Genomic DNA, 17966 nt, shown 5'->3' on the forward strand with positions numbered 1-17966 from the left:
TCATTTTGAAATTTCGGGTCATTTTGAAACCCCTAATATCAGACATAGAAATTTTTCTTTATATTAATTCACCTTACAGTGTGACTACAACCACTATTTAAGAGTATTAAACTGGAGAAGATAAACAGAAATTAGAACATGGCACATGTCAGATGGTATACCTGTTGAGTCTTTGAGCTACACTCTATGTATGCAGCAGCACTAACCTGTTTCCTCAACTCCTCACCCTGAAGATAAACAGAGACCTTCATATCTTTTCGTGGAGCATGTAGGGTGTATATGTAGTTTTATTAAGCATGTCCATCATCTAAATTCAAAAGTTGTGCAAGCTAAAATCCCAAACATGGGAACATCTAAGAAACTTCACCTAAACTAGAATTGCCCTTATTATTAACAACCTAACAATATAATATCGAGAGTAAGCAAAATGAAACAAACATACCTGTGCAGTTGTTATTGGTGTAGTACCCAGATTGTCGGCCAAATAACGCTTATCTTCACGAAGATCTGCATTGTGAATAAAATTCACCATTGAATCAGCCTGACAAGTTAGATATCTGTCTCATAAAATGCAGAGCAGGCAGCAGAGGTTGGAATGTTTTCAAAAATGTAGAGCAGGCAACAGAGGTTAGAATGTTTTCAATCTTCTTTTGTAAAATGCTTGAACTATGAGATGTCATCAGAGAACTCACCAATTTTACAGACATCACATGCTGATGAAATTCTTTCAGTGAGAAGTAATAAGTTAACTGTTCAAGATTATCATACTATCTGATTGAGAGGGCAATAGCAGGCAAAAGGTAAACATGATATAGCTAATTGCTTTATGTTAGTTATTCTGGATGGATTTGGAAGTCCTATGAATTTACTTTGGTAATTTCTGTACATTAATATGAATGAATAATTAAATGAAATGATGGCTCTGAGCAGTGAAGGTGGGATTTTCTATTTACTTATGTTTGATATCTGCAGGCACTAAAGGAATGATAACTCAGTTTGATTTTTAGATTTAATATTACTTTCCTCAGCTCAGTAGTCTGGTAAGGTCCAGTGGTTTGGATTTAACCCATCTTTCCAAGTGAACTGGGCCTCCAATATTGGATTCCACCTCAGTGATATGACCTCATTTGATGCATCAATGGTATGCCTAGAAGTCACCGAGTACTTTCATTGGCATTGGGAATTGGTTCAACATGAAGGTTATAAAAACAATGGAGGTCATAGGCACTATCTATTATGAAATTCTAGACTTGCTTCAAGATCAGAGGAGCACACGCCATATTGAGGATATAAAAGTGGCATTTTCTCACTACAGTAGCAAGATGACAAGCCCTATTGAATTTCAGCGATACAAGAACACTAACTTATCAAAATTCGTGGCTCATCAAGACAAGAAAATAGAGAAATCAAGTATAATTCAATATGATTGATGAATTAGTTTTGCGTCTTGCTAGGAGCTCACATCCTCTGACTTCTCTTCCAAAGATTCTATCGATTCTGTTAGAGTAGCAGTTAAAGATAAAGAAATAGTCCAGCAATACAACCAATGGATTTGTTATTGATTGAAAACTTTCTACTGAGTTTCTTCTTCTTATTATACAGTCTTGTAGATTATGCCCTCCGCAAAATTACTATGATGTATGACCAATCAGTAATAATTTTCCTGTAGTTTTCAATGCGGAATTTATTTATCTGTGTGAAGAAAATGGCCAGCAATATATGTGGCCAAACTTACTTGATGAGATCTATGTAGTCCATTCCTATTTCAAATGCTTGACTAAATATTGCTTCCAGTATTTGACTTCTGATTTGTTTATTTCTGTTTATTTCAATATTTTCTGTTCATCTAAATACTGGCTCCTTTACCAGGTTCCTGTCGATTGTTTGGCTTTCCAGCAGTTCAATTCTGCATTTCAAGGTTTGTTTTTTCAGCGTTTTTATGGAGAATACTTGCCAAAGCAGCATATTGGTTAACTCTGATACCCATCCAATGAAGAAGACTACTTGCAGTTGTTCCCAATCAGGGACCTGGGACAATCATATCAGTCCTAGGGATTCTAACTTGCTTCGGGAAAATTGTCTAGGTACACGTTCTGGTCTTATGTCATTCACTGCTGCTATTTGTATATTCAGAATTGGCAGGTCTATCTATGAAGTATTTTGCATAAGATCAAATAAATTCATCCATGGCTCTCTTTGATCTTAAATATAACATGAACTTAATTTCTAGATGTGGGGCTATACCTTTATTGTTGGAAATAATACTGAGAGGGGAGGGGGGGGGGGTGGTGAATCAGTATTATCACATTAATAAAACTTTTTCATTTCCATGATCAGATTCATATATGCTACTTCCACAACTTCTTATGATTAAGTTAATTGATCTTTAATGAGTGCATTAGAACATTATCAACCATATTATCAGATAACAGATGCAGTAATAGAGAATAGATCATCACACATAAGGCACACACATGAACACCATGATATAAGGTGGAAACCCAATGCGGGAGAAAAACACCTGCTGCAAGTCATCTCAATCTTCTTCTTAATAAGAAAATCCTTTTACAATATTTGTACCGGTGCAGTCTTATACCAGTACGGGAGCTACAACCCCCTTTGCTCTTGAACTAGCTGATCCATATACTAGTACGCAGGCTGCTACCTGCTACAATGCTCCAAAGATCTCCCTTAGCTTTTGTACTAGCTTAGATACTAGTACGTAGGCACTGGCCTACAATCTTCTCTCCTCCAGGTACCACGTTTCATCAATTTTCAGACTGGATACACTGAAGCACAACACATAATCTGAAAGGCCACATTTCATCCAGTTTCCATACTGGGCCCAACAACAACTTTGAAGCTCATAATCAAACAACCTTCTGAATCACCCAATCATCAGATCCATACATATACAATGATATTATGAGAGTTATCAACCAGATCTAGTACATCAGATCACATGAAGATAATTCATGTTAAACCGATCCATTCATCCAACAAAACTGAAGTTAATCATAATCATTCACTCAATTACTGTTGTTATCTAAACATAATATCAGAACCAAACATCACTTCAACAACCCAGATCATAAGAATGATAAGCAGAGATTTTAAGAGAAGTAAGCAGCTTCACCCATGTACTGCCTGCTTACAGTAAGCACCCTGCTCAACTGCTCACTTGCTTACGTACGCACCCTGCTCAACTGCTCGCCTGCTTACGTACGCACCCTGCTCAACTGTTCACCTGCTTACGTACGCACTGTAGTCAACTGCTCACCTGCGTACCTCGCTCTGAGTCCATTGAACTGCCTGCGGACCTCCGCACCTGCAACCCTTCTGTGCCTGCATACCAGCGCACCTGAAACGCTTCGTGCCAGCGTATATACGCACTTTTCTTTCACTGTACCTGCGTACCTCCGGGCATAGATGATTTCAAGACTTCAAGAAGAACCCAGACAGTCAGATCTAAATATCTGATCATGCACCGAAGAGATCTCAATCCATCAGTAGATTCGCCTTATTTAGATCTAGACATTACTCCTAAGAGATCATAATATTTCAGATCTAGCTCTCATAAGATGTTCAACCCAAGCACATGCTTAAGCCAAATGATCTCCTTTGCTTTATATAGAAAAGCTCTTCCTCAAATCATGGATCAATACCACGAGCCGACACCATAATAACACAAAACAGTCGGCTAAATACCAAAGGTTAAACATAAGAATCCCCACGTGTGAATTTATTTGCCTTGAAATGTGTGCACTGGGGGTACGCACCTCCTGAACGGGATAACTGCGGGTATGTACGCACTTTATGTAACACCGACCTGCGTGTACGCACCTTATGTAAGGTGTACCTGCGTACCCCTTATTTTCTTCAATATTTGATAGTTGATCATCAATCTCTGCTGCTGACTTGAAGTACTGTGATCTATCACCTGAATGGGTTGCCATCAAGGACAACACTTTAGCCATAATGCCAACAATCTCCCCCTTTGGACTTGATGGCAAAGCTTACTAAGAACTTGCCATTTGATTCCTTTGAGCTGTCCTGCATCTATGTATTATGTCACATCTGATATCTCTTCTGTAGATTCATCTGAATGTATATAAGTGAGATAATATTCTATGAGAGGGTTGCCATCAAGTACAACACATGCATCATAATGCCAACAATCTCCCCCTTTGGACTTGATGGCAACAACACCAAATCACTCTCCCCCTTTGACATCAAGGGCAAAGGGTTATGCTCCCCCTAAGAACATGCTCTATAAACTAGATCTGCTGAAGTCTTTGAATGAACTCCCCCTTTGTATATGCCATGGTGCTCCAATCTGATAATTCTCTTTCTGAGAACAAGCTGAGATGTCTGCTCTGCTATATAGTGTTGTTCATGCTCAAGCTCCCCCTGACTGCAAAAAGGTGTTCTAAGATAAATATCAGCAATCAACACTGTATGATTTGCTTCATAGTATCTGTCAATATCAACTTGTATTAGTGCATGAATCTCCAAGGTATGAGAAACACCATAGCCATCCAGATCTGCATGAACTAAGAGTCATCAAATGGAAGTATCTGCATCAATCAATATATGAACGAAACCTATCATCATATAGGTAAGATCTCATCATCATCATGTCTCCAACAATGCAACTTTGAATAATCATCCATGTATCCAGCCAACAATCTTCATCCATATATGTGCTAAGAATAATAAAGACTCCATGCAAGCACCATCTGATCCAAGAACCATGTGAACAACTCATAACCATAGCAAGATGAATCATAAGCATCATCACCAAGGACCATAATGCCAACAATGCATTAAGAACATATGCTCCCCCTAAACCTGTGCCATCTGTCAGATCTGATCATGCATATCAATAAGAAGAGTCAGCCAATAAATGCTTTAAGACAGGTACGCAGTTGTTCTTTATCTGTCCTGCGTAGCTACGCACTTCATCTTCTGCTCCCCTGCGTACAGTCGCAAAGATCCTTCCGCTTCCTTGCGTACATACGCAGATAGTTTTCCACTACAGAGCGTACCCACGCAGCTGTTCCATCAGATGCGCCGCGTACCCCACGCAGCCTTTTCTTCCATCGCGCCGCGTACTTTTATGTACCTACGCAGGTTATCCTTCTGTCGCGCCGCGTACCACGGATCATGATACGCACCTTTTCTTCTGTCTCGCCGCGCCCGTCCGCATATGCTCTTCTGATAAGCCGCGTACCTCCGCACAGGGACTGTGCCTTCACTTGCGTACATCCGCACCCAGTCTTACGCTCTGCTGCGTACGCCCGCACTTTCACAGTTAATGATCTGCATACTTCTGATTAGGGCCAAATTAACAGTCCTCCTTTGTGCCACTGACAGTCAGATTCCCAGATCTGATAGATTCACTTCCAACTTCACTTGCCTACTGCCTTCAAACAAGCATATACGCGATTGTGCAGTATCCAACTCGCGTATATATGCGACTTTCCTTTATGAAGTTTGCATATGAGATTCAGGACACTGAAGTTTTGTACTTTCAGCTCCCTCTGATTCTGGTATGTCTGTACATTGTGCTGTGCCACCTTTTTCTGACTGTACTTCCTTTTTCCTCCATATCTTCAAGCGTGATGATGACATTTTCTCCTTTTGATATGGTGCCCACACTTTGTTCTTGCATTCCTTAGCTATATGTCCAAGCTTGTTACATGCATAACATCTTATATGTTTCATATTCCTCCTGTAACAATCAACAGCTTTGTGACCAAACATATTGCAAGCAAAGCAATATCCATAAAAATACCTTGATTGAGATGACTTGTCTGCATAATGGTCTTGAACCCTTCTTCTTCTACATCTAGCTGCAATATGTCCAAGATTATGACATACATAACACTCAACATTATTCATAGGAGGAGTAAAGGATTTTCTTTGAGGAATCTCTTTTCTTGGTTGATGATGAGATTGATCTTTCATTTCTTTGTTGATCACTTTAGATTTCTCTTTAGAGTTCCTTGCCTCACCTTGTGAACTAGATTCACCTTCAACAGATTCATGGAAACCAAGACCAATCTTTATAGCAGGAGACCTTTGACTACTAAGAATATCATCCAAGACTTTATAACTATCGTGAAATCGCAAAAGCTTATCCTTTTCTTCTAGTTTACCTTTCAAGATATTTACCTCAACCTGAAGCTGTTCTTCCTTTTCAAGAGATTTCTTTTTCAAATCTTCTTCAGCTTTCCTTCCTTCTTCCATTTGTTCCCTTAGTTTGAGAATCTCCTTTTCTTGTTCTTCATTCAGATCCTGCTGCATTTGACGAACTCGGAAGGCACATTCTAGCTGATATTTTAAGCTGGTGACTTTGTTTTCTTGTTTTGCAATAGCTTGGAGTAGATCTGTATTCTGTTTCTTTGATTCTTCAAGATCTCCTTTTAGTGAGAGGATTGTAGCTTCAAGATTTTCATAGTAGTTGGATCTATCTTTGAGTTTCTTGATGGTTGTGCTTCTTTCGTTGACTTCTTTTCTTAATGATGTCACTTCATGCTGCAATTTTTGACATTGGTCTTCCTTGTCCTTGAGTAACTTTCTTACCTTGTTTCCTTCTTCTAGTTGGGCCTTTAGTTTGGTAGCTTCTTCTTTGAAATCACATTCCCTTTTGTTCAATAGATCTTGTTGATCTCTAATTTTCTCTGTCAGCCTTTTAAATTCTTCTTCTATTTGATATCTTTCTTGTTCACCCATAAGAGAAAATTCAGTAGTTTCACTATCACTTTCATCTCTTCCAGAAGGAAAGATAGCTGGAACATCAGAGGATAATATATTCATACCTGATAATGATTCTGAATCTAATTCTGAATCTGAAGAGCTTCTTATACCTAATCCCCAATCGATTCTCCCACTGTCATAGTTCTTCTGAGATGACTTCTTTTTCTTAGGTGCTTTCTTCTTAAGCTTCTTTCCCATTGTTCCACGGATCTCCTTCAAGCGATCAAGCTTCTATCAAAGGACCTGCTCTGATACCAATTGTTGGAAATAATACTGAGAGGGGGGGGGGGTGAATCAGTATTATCACATTAATAAAACTTTTTCATTTCCATGATCAGATTCATATATGCTACTTCCATAACTTCTTATGATTAAGTTAATTGATCTTCAATGAGTGCATTAGAACATTATCAACCATATTATCAGATAACAGATGCAGTAATAGAGAATAGATCATCACACATAAGGCACACACATGAACACCATGATATAAGGTGGAAACCCAATGCGGGAGAAAACCACCTACTGCAAGTCATCTCAATCTTCTTCTTAATAAGAAAATCCTTTTACAATATTTGTACTAGTGCAGTCTTATACCAGTATGGGAGCTACAACCCCCTTTGCTCTTGAACTAGCTGATCCATTTACTAGTACGCAGGCTGCTACCTACTACAATGCTCCAAAGATCTCCCTTAGCTTTTGTACTAGCTTAGATACTAGTACGTAGGCGCTGGCCTACAATCTTCTCTCCTCCAGGTACCACGTTTCATCAATTTTCAGACTGGATACACTGAAGCACAACACATAATCTGAAAGGCCACATTTCATCCAGTTTCCATACTGGGCCCAACAACAACTTTGAAGCTCATAATCAAACAACCTTCTGAATCACCCAATCATCAGATCCATACATATACAATGATATTATGAGAGTTATCAACCAGATCTAGTACATCAGATCACATGAAGATAAGTCATTTTAAACCGATCCATTCATCCAACAAAACTGAAGTTAATCATAATCATTCACTCAATTACTGCTGTTATCTGAACATAATATCAGAACCAAACATCACTTCAACAACCCAGATCATAAGAATGATAAGCAGAGATTTTAAGAGAAGTAAGCAGCTTCACCCATGCACTACCTGCTTACAGTAAGCACCCTGCTCAACTGCTCGCCTGCTTACATACGCACCCTGCTCAACTGCTCGCCTGCTTATGTACGCACCCTGCTCAACTGCTCGCCTGCTTACGTACGCACTGTAGTCAACTGCTCACCTGCGTACCTCGCTCTGAGTCCATTGAACTGCCTGCGGATCTCCGCACCTGCAACCCTTCTGTGCCTGCGTACCGGCGCACCTGAAACGCTTCGTGCCAGCGTATATACGCACTTTTCTTTCACTGTACCTGCGTACCTCCAGGCATAGATGATTTCAAGACTTCAAGAAGAACCCAGACAGTCAGATCTAAAGATCTGATCATGCGCCGAAGAGATCTCAATCCATCAGTAGATTCGCCTTATTTAGATCTAGACATTACTCCTAAGAGATCATAATATTTCAGATCTAGCTCTCATAAGATGTTCAACCCAAGCACATGCTCAAGCCAAATGATCTCCTTTGCTTTATATAGAAAAGCTCTTCCTCAAATCATGGATCAATACCACGAGCCGACACCATAATAACACAAAACCGTCGGCTAAATACCAAAGGATAAACATAAGAAACCCCACGTGTGAATTTATTTGCCTTGAAATGTGTGCACTGGGGGTACGCACCTCTTGAACGGGATAACTGCGGGTATGTACGCACTTTATGTAACACCGACCTGCGTGTACGCACCTTATGTAAGGTGTACCTGCGTACCCCTTATTTTCTTCAATATTTGATAGTTGATCATCAATCTCTGCTGCTGACTTGAAGTACTGTGATCTATCACCTGAATGGGTTGCCATCAAGGACAACACTTTAGCCATAATGCCAACAATCTCCCCCTTTGGACTTGATGGCAAAGCTTACTAAGAACTTGCCATTTGATTCCTTTGAGCTGTCCTGCATCTATGTATTATGTCACATCTGATATCTCTTCTGTAGATTCATCTGAATGTATATAAGTGAGATAATATTCTATGAGAGGGTTGCCATCAAGTACAACACATGCATCATAATGCCAACATTTATGTGTTGAAAGTATTAGGCCTAAGTGTACAGTTGTCATTTCTTCTATAGGTATGGATAGTCAACAGGCCAAAAAGAAAGACCGAGTAGATGGGTTTGATGATGGGCGTGAATCAAACATCATGGATATTTGTCATGGTTGTTCAGATGATATTTATGACACTGCAAATTCGGATGCCCTGATAGAGAAACTACTGGAATTGCCACCTGATCTCCAGAATTTAAAAGAGAGGGACGAAGGGCCAAGGACTGGATCTTAGAAAAACAGAGGTGACTATGGGATTCTGGAGCAGAATATGAAGCAGTTTCATATGGGAACTCCCAATCTGAAAGAAGATTATGAGATCCCTCAAAACATGACAATTGGCGAATTGGGTCAGAGAATGAATTCACGGGAGCATACTGCCAGTTTCCTGACCATGGGAGACACTGATTTAGAATCACAGATTGATTCAAAATTTATGCAAAAGGAATCTTCAGAAAGTACTGATGTTTTCCAGAAAATGGTAATTAAGATTGAAGCAGAATTACCGGATGAGATCAGAAAAGGGCAGGAGTTTTAGAGGGCAATTGAAGATTTGCAGAAAATGTTCGTCAGTTTAGAAGAGGAGAACAAGGCTCTCAAAACGGATGTGCATAGGTCTCTCAAGAATAATGATGGGGCTAAAAGGCTGATCTCTGGAATGGAAAATTATGGATGGGGTGGAGCTTCCACACTTGAAGCCCATAAAATGAAATGTATATCATCAGAACAGCAGGAACAGAGTCCTGTAGTGAGCAGACAGAATGAGAGACATATTGAGAAAAAATGTAACAATGTGCAAGCAGAATTGTTATTGGAGGAAGGCAAGAGCAGCCTTAGAACTGAAGCATCCTGTGAGCTGCAGGGGATGAAGAATTTTAGAGATGGAACCTCTGAGTTATCGATGGAAAAGGAGGATCTTAGAAATGAAAAATCTGGGCAGTCTGATTCAATGCAAGAGCAAATTACCATTTTGCAACAGGAACTGCAAGCCAAAACCGAGCTTGCTGAGATCCAACAGAAACAAATTGTGGATCTCCTACAAGCACATGCAAAATTCAGATGGTATACCTGTTGAGTCTTTGAGCTGCACTCTATGTATGCAGCAGCACCGACCTGTTTCCTCAACTCCTCACCCTGATATGCAGCAGCACCGACCTGTTTCATTCAAAATGTACAAAACAGATCTGTACCGTGCATAAATTTAAACAGATTTGGGATAGAACCACAAGGCTACACGGGCTACGCGGCCCTAATGCAGGGAAGAAAGACACGTTTCAGTCATTGCCAGAGTCTCATCGCCAGGAGGCCTAGCGTTTCATAGCCCATAGCCAGATCCTCCCTCTCTGTCTTCTAGCCGGTGGGAAAAAAAGACATTTTTCCATGAAAAAAACATATTAAATCAACGGCGGAAAACACCCTAATCGTCTAACACAGAATCAATGGCTCAGCATCACACACATCACATTTTAGGGATGTCTTTCTCAGAGGGAACGCCTTATGGCGTAAAAATGTTATTGAGTATATAGAACATAACATGGAGAATAAGATATTGATAAATCCTTGAATGGCATAGTGACCATGATATAAAATAATGTATCTACAAAAAAATAAAATAAATAAATTGATGTTGATGGTATTAAAACTTAAAAGTATTCTATATTTTCATTTGAGAAATTTTTCATGCTTGTTTTCATGTGCAACTCTAATTTTTTTTATGTGTCCAGAACGAGATTTGCAAATGTGACAATTCTCATGAAAATTGAATGATTGAATTGGAACAAGAACAATGAAAAAATTTCTCAACTGAACAACAAAGTTATGGTAAGACATATTGTATGTTGATCTATCCAATAGGCATCAAAGACATGGAAGGAAACAATGTTGGCTGAAATATTTGTCCAAAAGTGGTCAAGCATGGAGCCATTGTCAATCATTAGCTTTGTTGTATGGAGTCTGAAATTGTTATTTTATGTGAATAAATATAGTTTTTTTTTTTGGTGATTATTTTTCAACATGTCCAAGTTGAAATCACTAGAAAACACAATTGGGTATTCTTTCAGTGTGTGCTTTAAAATGAACTTGATGAAATCAATTATATCTCCAACACTTGTATTTCGTGAAATGTATATATTTGCATGTCTAATTGTACTCTCTTCAAGATGGAAAGTTGAAATTGTTGATTAAATATAAATTTATGTATAAGTGAGTTGATTATCAACAATAAAATATTTTGTATATATGTGAGAATGCCATGTAAGTGAAACAACTGTATTTAGTGATATTTGTTTGCAAAGATTGTATTTGACAGAAGTGATTTTGTTTTTGTTTCTTGCAAACAAAGAATCTTAGTATTCATTAGATCATAGTCAGCAGTGGTATCCTCATAATGTTATGAGAATTTACATGTGTTCAATGAGCATATTGTCAAACATTCATTTGTTTGAATTGAGTATAAGCTATATTTAAGTTGGTAAGAAACAATTTGTGTGAGTCTTCGTAGTTTAGTAGCAACTTTGTCACATAGAAAAGTGTTTCTATATTCTGATTTTTCTAGCAAATATAAGGATTTAATGTCTTTGAAACATGACAATGAAGTGTAGACAAGTCTGTGTTTCCTAATCCCTTTCGGATCAAAAGATAATCTATCCATTGTTAAGTATTGTGATCAATGTATCATCCACACAAATGCCAATTGAATAGGGAATTCTTCCCATTTGAAACTTTTGTTTTCCATTGAACTCAGAATGCCTACAAATTCTAGTAATAGTTGTCCAATTAGACATTATTCCATCTTTAAAAAAGTGGACCATTTTTCTTCATTGAATAGTGACAACCCTTAGATCAGAAAATTCAATCCAAATCATGCAATTCTCAAATGTTGTGAAAGATCTAAAAATACCTTCAACACCATTCACCAAGCCATCTTGAATATTATAATTTCCACCAATCAATTCAACAAGCATATTTTCTTTGAGCACAATTGTAGTTGGAAATTACATTTTGATGTTCCTATTCTAATTTGTATTTATTTACTCAATTTTGTTGTCATATGCATTTAGTGCGATTGTTTCCGTGTTAATGAGAGCTAACATTATTTCATTATGTGCTTATACTTTTTTGTTTAAGTAAAAGAGATATGAGAACTTTGAATCCTCTAGTGGGCATATATAACAATGCTTGTTCAAGAATGCAAGGACATCGTCAGTGTGTGAACATGTCCTAATTCGTTTTAAAATGGACACAAATTCTTTCTTTCTTGTCACATTACTTATTTTAGTTTATAAGCTTCGATATTGTCTTTCTAAAAAATGTAAGGAGTAGTAGTTCCATTAAGACTTGGATGCTCAAATATCCAAGGTCGCCATAGAATATTACATCGATATTACTGAATGGAGTAGCTGGAATATGCATGATTTCATGAAGCTGCTTGTCAACTTTACATAACAATAGATAAACAATTAATGAAGCTTAATCTATGAGCAAGAAATTAAGTTAACATTCTATGGCCAATATATCAAGTGTATTAGAAGTCAATGGCATCATGTCACATGTTGAATGTGGCAACTGCAAAGCTGATTGTACTGTGACACCATTTGAAATATATGCAACTTTTCAAGTAAATGCAACAATGAGACCCTTTTTTTCACGGGGTCACTTTGTAACTCTTTGTTATATAGTCACACCAATGCATGGTAAAGTGCTTGTGCTATGAATGTTTTCCTTGTGGTTGCACCTTTAGGGACAAAAAAATAGAATAACTTTGCTATATTATTTTTTTTCCATAACACTTTTGTTTTGTTATTGATTTAATTTCACCTAATTTCATGATATGCTAGTGCGTAAAAAAAAGGGGATGTTTAATGAATTCGTTGGTATTTTGATATCTAGTTTGGATGTTTGTATATCACACTTCTTTTGATAGGCCATCTTGAATGTCATATTTTTGGATAGGACAAGAATTAGTTCCTTTACCAATGGCAAGTGAAGCATACATATCTGTTACAGGGAAAAGTGTCTATATAGAACTACTCTATCCCACTAAGGTGTGACAGCTGCCTTAGAAACAAACAGAGTAAAGCTACTTTCGTTTTTCCTTTATGAATTATAGATAGAGAGGAACAGAAAGACCAACCTCTGTCTTGCGCTAATCTCCTGATTTGATTCCTCTCTTCCTTGATAGTCTTTCGCTACTTGTTCCCTTGCATGCCCAGCTTCACAAAGTACCTGTAAGATTACAGTAGCATAGCACTATACAAAGACATGGATCTATAATCATAAACAATCTAGGATCAGATGTAAATTGACCATACAAATGCAGCAAACATGAATGACACAAGAGTATGGAGGAAAACTTGAATAGCTTTTATTGATAAACAAGAAAGAGCCAAGAGGAGTTACAACCAGTTGTTCTGGCCCAGCATCAACCTCTCAGCAAGGAAGCCCCTCTTCACCTCATACAAAGCTTAGATCACCCAACAATCTGATGTTTGTCTCAAGAAACCAACAACAATTCCTTACAATATGCAAAATTCCAGCCTCTGGATCTCTGGGATGAGGGATCCATATATAGATATCTATAAGGGAGATGAGTCAGCTTATGATTTGATTAGTGTCTTCCCTCTGATAGTTCTTGCTTCCACTTGGAGATTGGTGATCTCTTACTCATCTTTGGTCGAATTCAGAGAGGCACGTGTCACAGGAGAAGTTTCTGGAAGCTTCCATTGCCTCTCCACCTCGCGGAATGACACTGCCATTTGTCATTTCTTACCCATTGCACCCAATAGAAGGGCTTTTTGAAATGCAACGCACCCACACAGTGTACTTAGGTGAGATGCAACGCACTTGGCCAGTGGAGCAACTGAAATGATCCATCTTTGACCAATTCTGAGCAGTTTTTCATGGAGAACTTCTGGGAGAAGCTATAATCTGTTGACCTTGTTCCTTTAGGGGTTAGAACAACACTTTTAGGGACTTAGGATCCCTTGGTTTATGGACATTTCATGCTTGGGGTTGTAGTGCCCAAAAATGTCTATAACAGTTGCCCCCTAAAGCATGAGGTCATTAATCTTTTGATGTCAGGTGAAATGCTTTATTATGAGGATCCAAGGTTCTTTCAAGCTGGGAGGAGACCTGTAATAAGATACAATACAATACATCATCTTCATAATATTTTCATGATCTAGCTGAGGCGGGCATTCCCATGCTCAACTTTATAAATTCATTTTCATGTACATAGGACAGACAATCGTCTGAGTGTAGACCGATGATTCTGGTAGAGCCATCATCCCTTTGATTGGATGATTATCTGTGCAGCAATGATGTACATTTGATGTCTTTATTTCCCTAAATATATATCGCAGCCCGGACAGATGAAACTAGATCCGGGGTCTTCAATCTCGTTCGATCTTCACTCGAAGTACAAGTCGATCCATGTGAAATATGTTCTGGAGTCAAACATGGAAAGACATCGCTTGATTACCAGCCAATGATGTAAGTTGTTAACAGGAGCGAGAGGAATCACCGTTAATGATAATGACCCTCAAGGTACTGCAGTACAATTCACGTGGTGTGAATAAAGGACTTGGCGTCTAACACCACACAAAATCTTTCGGTCGAAGGCCATTGATGTAAACTTGTCGCCGGAAGTGACAAACTTGCCATTGAGGCATGCAAGCTTCAAAGTACTGAATGGGGTGTTTCTAGATCGACTTCTTGGACAATGAGCTGATGTCGAAAAGAAGCGATCCATCACAGGAGGGCCTTAATGAATCCCACATCAATGACATGGAACTGAGCAAATGATTTTAATGGAGGTGAAAACGATCTGGTGATATAAGGTTCCGGGTGGCGGTCATGAAAGAATGGAGTATAAATGTATGGTAGTGGGTGAGACATAGGTGAATTCTCTGAATGACTTCTCTTGAACATATCGGCGACACTGACGTGATGGATTGGTAGCATTAACCCCAAATGTGGATGGTATGATGGGACCATGGTGATGTGATCGGTGAATGAAACAACCCAACCCGACTCGGATGCGGAGTGGAAGTGTCATGTTCAAGAGCGACTTGCTACCAACAAAGTTTCTTCAAGTTTTCTTCCCAATTTTCCCCAGTCATTGCTGACCAGTACCTCTTTATTTTTGTCAAGCTTGAGGAGGATAACATGTGCTTGTTCTATAATTTTCCCTTCGAGCAAACCCATCGCTATGTTTTAACGAGCCTAGCGATAGTGAAACTCGTTCTCGTCTATAGCAAAGTTTGTCGCTATTAACATTTTAACGAGTTTAACGACAAAGATAACTCGGTCCTTTTCAATTTTAGAGAGTCTGAAAAGGAACATAAAGGAAACTCCAAAATTCCTTTTTCGTCATCTAATCCCTTAAGTCTGAAAAAGTATAAAACAATACAGAAGGGATGAATTTTCGATACTTTTAACGAGTCGAACAAAACAAGTGCTTGATATTTTTGTGTAATAATCCCTCAGGTCCAAAAAGATTAAAATTTAGAGGAGGGATAGCACTTCCAGTCCCTCTAAAGAGCTGGAGAGGCCAATGGCTCGGTAATCTTTTCATATTTTACGAGTCAGTTGAAAAGAGCTTAAAGGAGACTCGTCTTTTGAGGAACGAGTGATAAAATGGGTAGCAACTGATTCCAGGTAAGGTTTGGAATTTTCCAATCACGGCAATGTTACAAGGATGGCTAGTGAGATCACTCTTCGCAGCTATTCCTCAAAATGGGTAAACAATCAAATGGAGGTGAATGATCGGCCAATGCAAAACTGGAGGTGATGGTGCAAACACGACCAGGGCTTTAAAGGCTGAAGTATTACATTCACGATGCTTATTTACCGGAAATTGGTTCATTTTTTAATGAGCTTAAACTCTGGAGGAACATGTGCTCATTTGCTTATGTTTATTTTTTAACGAGCATGAAGTCCACGCTAAAAATGCTCGATTAATCCAGTCGTGTGATAAGAATGTCTCATATATAAAAACGGCAACTTTTAGAGTTTTTCCCCACATCCTTTCTTTATGCAAGTTAGGAAACGACCAATCCTACGAGTTTAAAGGGTTAGAGGACCTACAAATTTAAAAAATAAATAGTCGCTCTTCGCTTGCATGCCAAAAGGTTTGCATGCCCCCAGGTATAAAACAGAGTTTCAAGGTTACCTCTTCTTCTTTCCGTTAAAACATTTGTTTTACCGGGAGAGGTCTACCTCTTACAGGTTACCAAAGATTGCTCTATTTACGGCGTAAACAAAACACTTCTTCGGCGATGTTTATCGAAATAAACAAAGGTGAGTGGAAATGCCTACCAACCCACATAACTTTGACAAGAGAATCTTATTCCAGAATAACCCCCTCTTCCAATCACGGACGGGAGTACAGACTAGTCATATTTTCTCGCAGAAACCTACACTATACCCGAATTTTTCCTGCCGAAGTAGACTAGGGTGCATGCCCCCTGGGTTTCAGTCATGTTCCCCGGATTACTCGCGCTCATCGGGCGGAGGGACTGGGGATTGAGACATTTCTTGCATGAAAAGACCATTCAGGGATGGTATATGAATATTTTCTATGTGTGAACCGAGGAATGAAAGCTGGTCTACGAGCTTGACCACTCTTCCTTCGTGCGGAAAGCACATTACTCTAAAGAGTGAGGAGACAATTGCTCCCATGCAATAAATATAGTCTCGTTCAAGGAGTAGATTATAATCCAGGGGTCCTTGAACTACCATTACGTTCATTTGAACGGTTTTCCCTCTCAATGTTATGGGCACATTAGGAAGGATCCCTAATGGTCGACTGGTTCCTTTATCAAAGCCTGTTAGATTTCTCATCTCAGGAAAAAGTGATGGCTAACCAAGCGCTTTCCAAGCAGTTGAGGAAAGGATACTCACAGAAGCCCCTTCATCTATGATGGTACCAGCCATAACCATTCTGTATATTTGAACAATGATTCAGAATGGTATACTAGCTGGTAAACGGGGTTTGCCTAGTTGATTCTAATCAAAGGAGACAACTAGGTTGCTTGGAGGTGGGACCGAATAGACGGTCGGGTATGACTCTGATGAACTTCCTTCCTGCGGTAAAGGAATAGGTAAATTGCCCCCATGTTCATTGGAGTCTGTGCTTACGAAAAGAATTTGGACGATGTCATCCTTGTTCTCTTCGGTGACTGTATCATCTGAAGATGGAACCTCTGAAGGCAAGACTGGGTCAATTGCCGCCTCGACCTTTTGACTTTCATCTAGTATGGGTTCAGATGGTTTATCTTCAATGATAGATGATTCAGCCGACCACCTGAGCGGGCCAGCCGGATTTTCAACTAATGACGGACTCGGCAAGAGTTTTTTATATCCAGGAGGAAGTCGTAACGGTGAAACCGGACAATCGTCCAAAACTCTTTTAGCCTCGTCTAAGAAGGGACAACGGTGGATGGCATGATCGCCTTCACACAGTTTACAAGGAAATCTATATTCTCCTTTTTGTCCTGGGGCTTCACTTTCACTAGTTGACAGTGTGTTTTCAACATGATCATCAGAGGTTGACGACACCGGGTTGTGCAAACGAGGAGACCAGTCCCTTAAGATCTGAGAGATGCAAGGACAATCTCTATGATAGTGGTCTCCTTTGCAAATGACACATGGCAATTTAGGCCTGGTCGGTGCAGTGTGTGGATTTTCGCTAGACGATGCTCGTTTGCCCCCATTCACTTTTGGCTCCTTCTTCTTCTTCTCTTTATTCTTCTTTTCCTTCTTCTTCTCAGGTACTTGACTTTTGGTTTTACCATCCCCATCAAGCGAAGAGGTAGGACGAGAGGAAGAATTAGAGGAAGTAGAAGGTTGGTGGGTAACTCTGGACTCGTCTAGTTGCTGATTCGATTGTTCAGGAATTGCGGTGTTCTGAACGACAGAGGTTGAGAAGAGCCATACAGGCAAGGTGATCATCAGTCCTGTAAGCGACAATGTGGCCATATGGGGTGCACCAACATCTC

General features: G+C 39.2%; 1 long non-coding RNA gene across 1 annotated transcript; it reads right to left on the reverse strand.

The window, feature by feature from the left end:
- Positions 1–195: 195 nt before the first annotated feature.
- On the reverse strand, positions 196–10277 carry LOC149208659 (uncharacterized). The gene is made up of 3 exons (XR_016252146.1): positions 10036–10277; positions 443–507; positions 196–227 (listed from the first exon to the last, which is right to left on the reverse strand). It is a non-coding gene; the product is annotated as an uncharacterized LOC149208659 (long non-coding RNA).
- Between the last annotated feature and the right edge of the window lie 7689 nt (positions 10278–17966).

Source organism: Pinus tabuliformis, chromosome 1_2 (assembly GCF_031772625.1).
Source record: "Pinus tabuliformis cultivar Carrire ecotype Pingquan chromosome 1_2, CPIR1, whole genome shotgun sequence".
Taxonomy (NCBI): Eukaryota; Viridiplantae; Streptophyta; class Pinopsida; order Pinales; family Pinaceae; genus Pinus; species Pinus tabuliformis.